The sequence below is a fragment of the Xenopus tropicalis genome, chromosome 1 (genome assembly GCF_000004195.4).
Source record: "Xenopus tropicalis strain Nigerian chromosome 1, UCB_Xtro_10.0, whole genome shotgun sequence".
Taxonomy (NCBI): Eukaryota; Metazoa; Chordata; class Amphibia; order Anura; family Pipidae; genus Xenopus; species Xenopus tropicalis.
The window spans coordinates 17,382,540-17,391,498 of record NC_030677.2 but is presented as its reverse complement, the minus strand read 5'-3'; positions in this window follow the sequence as shown (position 1 = coordinate 17,391,498).

Below are 8,959 nucleotides of genomic sequence, written 5' to 3'. Positions count from 1 at the left end.
GACCTGGAGGACCCCATACATCCACAAGATCTTGTCCGAGGTGCGGATGCCAGAGGGAGTGAAGTCCGGGGACAAATCGTTACCAATTACTTTTCCTGTAAGTACTGTGAGAGATGCAATGGAAAAGGTCATTATTTGGTGAATTTCCACCAGTGTTTAAGGTGGGATACAAATGGCCCAAGGTAAAATACCTGGTTTCACAGCAGGTAATTCTGTGTTGGAGTAAATCTCCCTTTAAGGATTTGATTTGGCCAGCTGTAGGGAGCTGCCTGATTAGGCTGCAGGTGAGCAGCCAATAAAAAGGGCTGTGTGATTACACAGAGGGTTTGGAGTTGGAATTAAACCTTGGCTGTGTGAAGGTCACTCTCAGAGCAGGGCACAGGGCAGGAGGGCTGCCTGTGTGAGGAACTCCCAGAGGAGCTGGGGGTGCCGCCTGCCACTGCCAGGGAGCAGAGGGGGTTCTGACAAAACGGATGAGTGCTGAGAGGGCTCAGCAAGGCTTACTGTGAAGCCTGAGTGTTCCAGAGGGTGGAACTAAACCTGGAAGGTGAGAACCCTGAAGAAGGGACAAACAATAATCCTGAACTGTATGTTGATGAACTGTGTTATGTTTTGTTGGGAAGAACTGGCCCTAAATAAACCTGAGTTTTGCCTGAAGACTTGGTGTCCCTGTCTCTATGCTCCAGATCCTCTGCATGCCTGCCTGCCTACCATTGCTAATCCCCCCAAAATTGCGTGTACAGGCATTCAGCATGTCACAGTACCTACAATCTTTAATCCCATACACAAGAAATACCAAACAACTTTTCCAAAAAAAAAGGTTTATTTGCAGGGAACCCACTTCCCAAATAAATGTTTTCAGCAGGTTATTACACCACCCACAACACAAAGAGAAAAAAACAAAAGAAAACTTTCCAAAAAACATATGCCTAAGAAAAGATAGGTTCCACAAATCCCTAATGTGCCCAATTTATTTTCTTTTGCACAGCTGCCTAGTTGAACCTGCAGGAGCAGGAACTGCCTTCTCACCACTAGCTCCACTGGTAGAGCTTGTTGGCTCTGTTGGCTTTTGTGCCTGTTGCTGGAGGGCGGCAATTTGTTGCTGGAGTAGCAAATTTTGTTGTGCCAACAGAGCCACTTTTTGCCTTTTAAGCTCTACCCGCTCCTCTTGCAGGCTCAACATGGCAGCCTCATGTTCAGCTTTCCTGGCCTCGCTGGCCTGATGGAGGCTCAACATCTCAGCCTTGTGTTCTGCTTTGCGTGCCTCGCTGGCCTGCTGGAGGCTTAGCATTGCTGACTCGTGTGTGGCTTGGCGTGCCTGACCTGCATTGTAGGCGTTAGTGGCCACACACAAGTCGACATGCATGGGATTAGGGTTCACGACAAACATGTCATGCAATTATACTATTCTGTCTAGATAAACATGTGCCGATGCCCAGAGGCTGGTTCTCCTCTTGTGGGAACACCTAATTTAATTGTATTCCAGCTAATATTTCTGGTGGACCATGCGCCCTAACTAGACTCAGTTTAGCTATTCCTACCACCCACCCTTGAAGGCCATCCTTGAAACTACAATGGTCTCTCTCTATTTGCTATAACACACCCCTATGTATTTGCACGTACACAGAAGGTTATAAAAGCTATGACCGCGTAACAATAAATTGAACAAGTTTGAACTTCCATTCTGGTTGTGTCCTGCTTGTTCCCATGCACATCTTTGTCCCGGCAGGAGGGCTCCCACAAGTCACTACATTTACAGTTTGCGGTCAGGAACCTTACATACACAATAGATAAGGTGTCTCTATCATCTCAAATTCCTTCTTCTTATCTTCATTGTATCCCGAAATAAAGGTGTGGGCTACATTATTATATGTTTTTCCCTGTTTAATAAAATGCCAACTGTAAATAAATTTAGTACCACGATCTACAGCAGAGCTGCCTAACTGGAAGCCCGAGGGCCAGATATGGCCCCCCAAAGGCCTTTTATGGTTCCCGGTCTGCTCAAAGTCTCCACAGACTTCACCGTATGAAACCATCAGTTTAATTTAATCGGTCAAGCATCGGAAAGCTCACCGGATACATAGCTAATAAGGGGATCATAATTTAGAGCTTCAGAGAATACAGATGGGGGGGGGGGGGCTGCAGATTGTTTCTGATGTATCTGAATAACCAGTTGAATACACAGTAATTAAGCGTTATACCAGTGCAAGTAAGGGGCAGGGCATGTGTGGGCACAGAATGTAAAATGGGCCATGTTGTAGGCATGGAGTCAGTGGCACAATGGGTGGCATGGTTGTTAGCTCTTCTGGCTTGCAGCGCCGAGGTTCTAACTCAGGGTCGGACTGGCCCACACAGGCCTGGATAGTTTTTAATGCCCCACACACTGATCCCCAGTGCTCTGGACCCGTCTATGGAATAGGGTTGCCACGTTTGCCGGATTTTTTCACCGGGCAGGGGGTGGGCTGAGACACCACAGGGGTGGGGAAGAGTCCTGCCCGGTTTTCCTAATTTGGGAAACTGGGCAGGAAGTTTTGACCCAGACAGCCCCTCCCTAAACCGGGCTCTGTGGGTCAAAACTATGGCCCTACTATGGAAGTTTGCGCATACGCACATCTACGCATGCATGAATGGGAGAGGTGGCCGTGATGGGGCTCTAGTGGCACCCGATTTGTAAATACGAGCCTTCACCCACAGCAATAGTGGGAAAAATCCCAGTGGGTCTGGGCCTGGTGGGCCCGGGCTCCCCAGGTTAGTCCTACAGTCCATCCCTGCTACCAATCTCTCTTTGGCACGACTGGAGGTGGTGGCCCAGCACTGTTATTTTATACAATACAACAACACTGCATTTTGCTGTTCCATCATCAGGTTGCCTCTTATGCTGCCTAAATGAGTCTTTATGGCCTCTCCATTTATGAACTCAAGTGCAAAGCGTAATCAAGGTGACTTTTGTGTTTAGGAGGTTAATGCAATGCAAAACAATGTATATTATCCATAGCCTAGAACCGAACATGGTAGGGCAGAATCTAATCAGGGTCCTTGACTGTCAGAACTGTACATTTTATCATCTGTGGCAAGTAAATAGTTAAATCAATATTTCCAAATAATTCTTAAAGAACCTCTGTCACAAATATGACATCATATTAATGTCTAATGCCACCAAAAACATGGTGGTATCAAAGCAACAACAGTTTTTATGTACAATAACTACAGGGTTGACAGGATAAATCCAACACCAGTTCTATATATAATACCCTCAGAATATATGGCAGGATGAATACTGTGCCAATTCCACGTATAATACGTATAATAGCGGGTATGTATGCCAGTGTGGGGCTATAGAGCAGTAGGGGGTATGTGTGCCAGTGTGGGGATATAGAGCAGTAGCGGGTATGTGTGCCAGTGTGGGGCTATAGAGCAGTAGGGGGTATGTGTGCCAGTGTGGGGCTATAGAGCAGTAGCGGGTATGTGTGCCAGTGTGGGGATATAGAGCAGTAGCGGGTATGTGTGCCAGTGTGGGGATATAGAGCAGTAGGGGGTATGTGTGCCAGTATGGGGCTATAGAGCAGTAGGGGGTATGTGTGCCAGTATGGGGATATAGAGCAGTAGCGGGTATGTGTGCCAGTGTGGGGATATAGAGCAGTAGGGGGTATGTGTGCCAGTGTGGGGCTATAGAGCAGGAGCGGGTATGTGTGCCAGTGTGGGGCTATAGAGCAGTAGGGGGTATGTGTGCCAGTGTGGGGATATAGAGCAGTAGCGGGTATGTATGCCAGTGTGGGGCTATAGAGCAGTAGGGGGTATGTGTGCCAGTGTGGGGATATAGAGCAGTAGCAGGTATGTATGCCAGTGTGGGGCTATAGAGCAGTAGGGGGTATGTGTGCCAGTGTGAGGATATAGAGCAGTAGCGGGTATGTATGCCAGTGTGGGGCTATAGAGCAGTAGGGGGTATGTGTGCCAGTGTGGGGATATAGAGCAGTAGGGGGTATGTGTGCCAGTGTGGGGATATAGAGCAGTAGGGGGTATGTGTGCCAGTGTGAGGATATAGAGCAGTAGCGGGTATGTGTGCCAGTGTGGGGATATAGAGCAGTAGCGGGTATGTATGCCAGTGTGGGGCTATAGAGCAGTAGGGGGTATGTGTGCCAGTGTGAGGATATAGAGCAGTAGCGGGTATGTATGCCAGTGTGGGGCTATAGAGCAGTAGCGGGTATGTGTGCCAGTGTGGGGCTATAGAGCAGTAGGGGGTATGTGTGCCAGTGTGGGGATATAGAGCAGTAGCGGGTATGTGTGCCAGTGTGGGGCTATAGAGCAGTAGGGGGTATGTGTGCCAGTGTGGGGATATAGAGCAGTAGCGGGTATGTGTGCCAGTGTGGGGATATAGAGCAGTAGGGGGTATGTGTGCCAGTATGGGGCTATAGAGCAGTAGCGGGTATGTGTGCCAGTGTGGGGCTATAGAGCAGTAGCGGGTATGTGTGCCAGTGTGGGGCTATAGAGCAGTAGCGGGTATGTGTGCCAGTGTGAGTATATAGAGCAGTAGGGGGTATGTGTGCCAGTGTGGGGATATAGAGCAGTAGCGGGTATGTGTGCCAGTGTGAGGATATAGAGCAGTAGCGGGTATGTGTGCCAGTGTGGGGCTATAGAGCAGTAGCGGGTATGTGTGCCAGTGTGAGTATATAGAGCAGTAGGGGGTATGTGTGCCAGTATGGGGCTATAGAGCAGTAGCGGGTATGTGTGCCAGTGTGAGGATATAGAGCAGTAGCGGGTATGTGTGCCAGTGTGGGGCTATAGAGCAGTAGCGGGTATGTGTGCCAGTGTGGGGCTATAGAGCAGTAGCGGGTATGTATGCCAGTGTGGGGCTATAGAGCAGTAGCGGGTATGTATGCCAGTGTGAGGATATTGAGCAGTAGTGGGTATGTGTGCCAATGTGGGGCTATAGAGCAGTAGCGGGTATGTGTGCCAGTGTGGGGCTATAGAGCAGTAGGGGGTATGTGTGCCAGTGTGGGGATATAGAGCAGTAGCGGGTATGTGTGCCAGTGTGAGTATATAGAGCAGTAGGGGGTATGTGTGCCAGTATGGGGCTATAGAGCAGTAGCGGGTATGTATGCCAGTGTGGGGCTATAGAGCAGTAGCGGGTATGTGTGCCAGTGTGAGGATATAGAGCAGTAGCGGGTATGTGTGCCAGTGTGGGGCTATAGAGCAGTAGCGGGTATGTGTGCCAGTGTGGGGCTATAGAGCAGTAGCGGGTATGTATGCCAGTGTGGGGCTATAGAGCAGTAGCGGGTATGTATGCCAGTGTGAGGATATTGAGCAGTAGTGAGTATGTGTGCCAGTGTGAGGATATTGAGCAGTAGTGGGTATGTGTGCCAGTGTGGGGCTATAGAGCAGTGGCGGGTATGTGTGCCAGTGTGGGGCTATAGAGCAGTAGCGGGTATGTGTGCCAGTGTGGGGATATAGAGCAGTAGGGGGTATGTGTGCCAGTGTGGGGATATAGAGCAGTAGCGGGTATGTGTGCCAGTGTGGGGCTATAGAGCAGTAGCGGGTATGTGTGCCAGTGTGGGGATATAGAGCAGTAGCGGGTATGTGTGCCAGTGTGGGGATATAGAGCAGTAGGGGGTATGTGTGCCAGTGTGGGGATATAGAGCAGTAGGGGGTATGTATGCCAGTGTGGGGATATAGAGCAGTAGCGGGTATGTGTGCCAGTGTGGGGATATAGAGCAGTAGCGGGTATGTGTGCCAGTGTGGGGATATAGAGCAGTAGGGGGTATGTATGCCAGTGTGGGGATATAGAGCAGTAGCGGGTATGTATGCCAGTGTGGGGATATAGAGCAGTAGCGGGTATGTGTGCCAGTGTGGGGATATAGAGCAGTAGCGGGTATGTGTGCCAGTGTGGGGATATAGAGCAGTAGCGGGTATGTGTGCCAGTGTGGGGATATAGAGCAGTAGGGGGTATGTATGCCAGTGTGGGGATATAGAGCAGTAGCGGGTATGTGTGCCAGTGTGGGGATATAGAGCAGTAGCGGGTATGTGTGCCAGTGTGGGGATATAGAGCAGTAGCGGGTATGTGTGCCAGTGTGGGGATATAGAGCAGTAGCGGGTATGTGTGCCAGTGTGGGGCTATAGAGCAGTAGCGGGTATGTGTGCCAGTGTGGGGATATAGAGCAGTAGCGGGTATGTGTGCCAGTGTGGGGATATAGAGCGGTAGCGGGTATGTGTGCCAGTGTGGGGATATAGAGCAGTAGCGGGTATGTGTGCCAGTGTGGGGATATAGAGCAGTAGCGGGTATGTATGCCAGTGTGGGGATATTGAGCAGTAGTGGGTATGTATGCCAGTGTGGGGATATTGAGCAGTAGTGGGTATACAGTACATCTTAGTTGGGATCATTTAACCATGAAATAACCCCAATAGGGCTGTTCTGCCCCAATAAGGGGTAATTATATCTTAGTTGGGATCAAGTACAGGTACTGTTTTATTATTACAGAGAAAAGGGAATCATTTAACCATTAAATAACCCCAATAGGGCTGTTCTGCCCCAATAAGGGGTAATTATATCTTAGTTGGGATCAAGTACAGGTACTGTTTTATTATTACAGAGAAAAGGGAATCATTTAACCATGAAATAAACCCAATAGGGCTGTTCTGCCCCCAATAAGGGGTAATTATATCTTAGTTGGGATCAAGTACAGGTACTGTTTTATTATTATAGAGAAAAGGGAATCATTTAACCATTAAATAAACCCAATAGGGCTGTTCTGCCCCCAATAAGGGGTAATTATATCTTAGTTGGGATCAAGTACAGGTACTGTTTTATTATTACAGAGAAAAGGGAATCATTTAACCATTAAATAAACCCAATAGGGCTGTTCTGCCCCCAATAAGGGGTAATTATATCTTAGTTGGGATCAAGTACAGGTACTGTTTTATTATTACAGAGAAAAGGGAATCAGTTTTAAAATTCTGGATTATTTGATATGTAATTCTAAGCTTTCTGGATAACGGGTTTCCGGATAAGGGATCCCATATCTGTATTTACAAGAAATTGTGAAACTGATTCCTCAATGCCTGTGTGACACTACTGACTCCCGTTGCTGTGTATCCCAGGCTTTGTTCCCACAATGCTGTCGCTATTCCCCAATCAGCACAAATGCTTCAGATTAACACATGAATAGGTTTTATTTCATTCTTATACAATTACATGTTATGCACAAATCAGGCTCATTATTTTCTGTTATGATTTATATCTAATTAAAGAGAACTAAACGGCGTACACTGAAAAGCAACGTTGTCTGTATCTATAGGAACGACATATTTCTGAAAACATTAAAATCAATATTATACATGGAGATATATGATCATTTATTTACAATTAAGTACAGTGTTTTATATGATTATTACAGAGATAAAGCAAAGCAATTTCAACATTAAGAACAGATTGACTAAAGGTCGTGGTTTTTACTTTTTCATGATACATACCGTATATACTCGAGTATAAGCCAACCCGAATATAAGCCGAGGTACCTAATTTTACCTAAGAAAACTGGAAAAACTCGTGTATAAGCCTAGGCATCCATTTCTTTTAACATACCTGCACAGAACCCTATCATCATCATGGAAGTTTGGCAGAATACCTTACTGTATATCCAGTCTCTCAAACACTCAAAATGACCGGCCATAAGAACACTGGCTTGTGTAAGGCTGATGCCACACGTGGCGTTTTTCCGCTGCGTTTTTTCTTGGCCTAAAAACGCAGCACAAGCCACACAGCCCGAGACTATGGCATTTTTCAGCCCAGTTCTGGTGACGTAGCAAATCCCGTTTCCATGGTGCTAATAGTGCGAAATAGTAAAAAACGCTGCGTATTTCCGCTAGGTCTGTCAGCTGCCTTTGTGAATACATAGGAATAGCTTGCTGTGCAAATACTGGCGTATTTCAGCCAACGCTTGAAAAATCCGTGCTAAGGCGTTTTCTAGCGTATTTCTGCATTGTGTGGCTTGAAAATACGCAGCGGGAAAACCCCACGTGTGGCATCAGCCTTAAGCCACCTTAGTTTGTGCAACATTATTGTATTTATTTAGCCCTGGTAATGCAAAGACTTTAGAGCAGCTGCTTTTTAGGTATATCAGGGGAGAAAATGATCAGTGTCTGTTTTTAGCACTTGAAGAAGGGGCAAAAATTGGAAAGCAGTGCACACATTATCCTGTACTCATAGTAACCCATATCGATCATAGTTCCTATTTAACCCATTAGGAACTAAATTATTTAATGGCGTTATCAGCCATACTCCCCTCTTTCTTAGTAATAATTCACTCTCAACCCTTGCCTAAGTCATGAACCTTAAGTCTGAGGCAGGAGGTGTAAGTGAGCAGCTCTCAGCCTGTGTGTATCAGTCTATGGGGCACATTTACTAATCCACGAACGTCCGAAAAGGGCCCGAATGCGTTTTTTTCGTAATGATCGGTATTTTGCAACATTTTTGTCGTAATGGCTATGCAAAAGTCGAGACAATTCACGAAAGTCATAATGGCTATGGAAAAGTCACGACAATTCACGAAAGTCATAATGGCCATGCAAAAGTCGCGACAAGTCACGGAAGTCATAATGGCTATGCAAAAGTCGTGACAATTCACGAAAGTCATAATGGCTATGCAAAAGTCACGACAATTCACGAAAGTCATAATGGCTATGCAAAAGTCACGACAATTCACGAAAGTCATAATGGCTATGCAAAAGTCACGACAATTCACGAAAGTCGTAACAGCTACGAAAAAGTCGCGACGGTGACAAAAAAATCGCAAAATGTTCGTTTCCAATCCGATTTTTTCCCATTCTGGATTCGGATTCGTGGATTAGTAAATCAGCCCCTATGTGTGTCAGTCTGTGTATCCCTGCTGCCTAAGGGCCTGTCGCTGTGGCTAAACTCAAAATATCCAAGCCAACTTAATATGCGCTTACCTTGTACTTGACCCAT